Source organism: Berghia stephanieae, chromosome 11 (genome assembly GCF_034508935.2).
Source record: "Berghia stephanieae isolate SIO BIC M18660-M18661 chromosome 11, UCSD_Bste_1.3, whole genome shotgun sequence".
Classification (NCBI taxonomy): domain Eukaryota; kingdom Metazoa; phylum Mollusca; class Gastropoda; order Nudibranchia; family Aeolidiidae; genus Berghia; species Berghia stephanieae.
The window spans coordinates 37,083,995-37,086,494 of NC_088370.1; positions in this window are offsets into that span (position 1 = coordinate 37,083,995).

Consider the following 2,500-nt stretch of genomic DNA (forward strand, 5'->3'; position numbering starts at 1 on the left):
GTATTGCGCGTGTGAAAATCGCATTGAACACACACACACACACACACACACACACACACACCACACACACACACAAACACACACCAACAACAACAACATCAAAAAAACCCACTCACGGCCGCTCACGAGTTTTTGGTGACAGTGGGGGCGATACGTGGGTGCTTGCCTCCCTTCACTAAAATAAATAATTCGCTCCCCCAGCAGTGCTTTCGTCCCGCTCTCGCTCAAGTCTTACCTGAGTCGATCTGCATTGTTCTCTCCCTCCCCGCTCTCTCCCTCGCTCTCCCCTCCTCCAACTCCAACCGCCACTGTTCAATCAATCGGTTTTTTTTTTCTTTTTACCTCACCAACAATTTGCATCGAAAAAACGGCCCCCCAGTTGTAGGCAGAAGCATTCGTACTGGAGATAAGCCTACGTTTTCATTTGTGTGTGTTTTAGATTTAGAATGTCTTTGACGCTTTTTTCGTAGTAGTAGTAATAGTATTAGTAGAAAAGTAAGAAGTAGTAGGATATAGGTAGTAGTATAGTAGTAGTTAGTAGTAAGTAGTAGTAGTAGTGGAGTAGTAGTAGTATAGTAGTAGTAGAGAGTTTAGAGTAGGAGTAAGTAGTAGGAGTAGGAGTATAGTAGTAGTAGTAGAGTATAGTATAGTAGTATTGGTAGTAGTATAGTAGTAGTAGTATAGTATATATAGTATAGTAGTATAGTGTGGTAGTAGTAGTTAGTAGAAAGTATTAGTAGTAGTAGTAGTAGTAGTATATAGTAGTAGTATAGTATAGTGGTAGTAATAGAGTATAGTAGTATAGTAGATAGTATAGTAGTCGTAGTAGTATAGTATAGTAGTAGTATATAGTAGTAGTAGTATAAAAGTGGTATAGTAGCGGTAGTAATAGTAGTAGTGGTAGTAGTGGTAGTAGTATAGTACTACTATATAGTATTAGTAGTATAGTATAGTAGTAGTATAGTAGTTAGTAGTAGTAGTAGTATAGTAGTAGAAAGTATAGTAGCATACAGTAGTTGCTGTTGTTGTTGTTTTGCTATGGTAGTAGTAGTATTTTAGTGCTAGAAGCAGTAGTATAGTAGCACAGCACAGCAGTATAGTAGTATAGTAGTAGTAGTAGTAGTAGTAGTAGTAGTAGTAGTAGCATAGTAGTAGTAGTAGTAGTATAGATGCGGCTCTTTACTCACATTCCTCACCGTACTCAAGTGTAAAATAAGTACCTGGCCGTTAACAGCGTTGTCTCTGTCGGAAAAAAATTGTAATAACGCCTAACAGGCGCCATGTCTCGTTCTACTTGTTACATGTTGCTGTTGGTCTAGGACCCCTTGTAAGCCGATTTGAGCTTTGGATATAGCGCTATATTAAAGTTCAAGTTTCTAAATGAGACGCATTTACTCGCTGATTATAGGTATATGCGCGTATGATTTGGACACTTCATATTCGTGAGGAAATCCTACACAGGAATATAATTTGTAGTTAGATTAGATATATCGATTTTACCGTTTGGCCTCTTCGATTTTCTTTGATATTTCAATTGGACATAGAGCTAACAATAATATAGATGGAATGCGCTTGGCCAAGGAGTTCACAACACTGCCATCCGGAAGTATAACGGACCAACACACAAACTCTGTGTGACCATGAACTTTTATAGCCCTGGTTAATACAGTTTAGTGAGAACAACTCACAAACGCGGATGGCAAAAACAATAACAAAGGCCTGAGTGACGTCATCTTCGAACTATCTATAGATGACGCCGTCAAAACCAAAGACTGCAGAACGTGGTATGACTTGCTTAAAGCGTCAATTAATTGCAGTATAGTTCCGGTCATTTAAATCGAATTATGAAAAGATTCTGTGTTTGTTTTGACGGCGTCATCTATAATATAGATCTGCAATATATGTGACCCCTCGTCTCAAAACGGTATTAAGTCGGGATGATTAAAATGCTGCAAATGGAATTTGTAGCCAGAAATATCATCTTTAAGTTGAGTTTATTTATGTAAACGAGAAGAAATATCCTATTTTACTGTGCTAAATACCAACGTTTCATATTTTTGACCAGTTTAAACTATAATTTGACTTTTTAGCATCAGGTCCATCCCGACATAATACCGTTTTGAGACGAGGGGTCACATATAACCATATTATGGTTAGCTCTATCATATCACATGACCGATATAATAATTTATTGCATATATTGTTTCAAATGATATATCGATTTGCTATTACCTGGACACAACATAATTTTGCAAGGAAAGTTCATTATAATAATAATATTTTTATTTGGACATATTGATTGTGCGATTTGATTTTACCCGATATTTCAGTTGGACACGATATTTATCAAGTGATCGATTTGAAATCGTTTGATCCAAGTTGATATATCGATAGATCGATTTATTTGATATTTATTTTATATTTCAAGTGGACACAATATGATATGTAAAATCATTGAGTGATTCGATAATTCACAATAATAATATATCGATTGAAAATC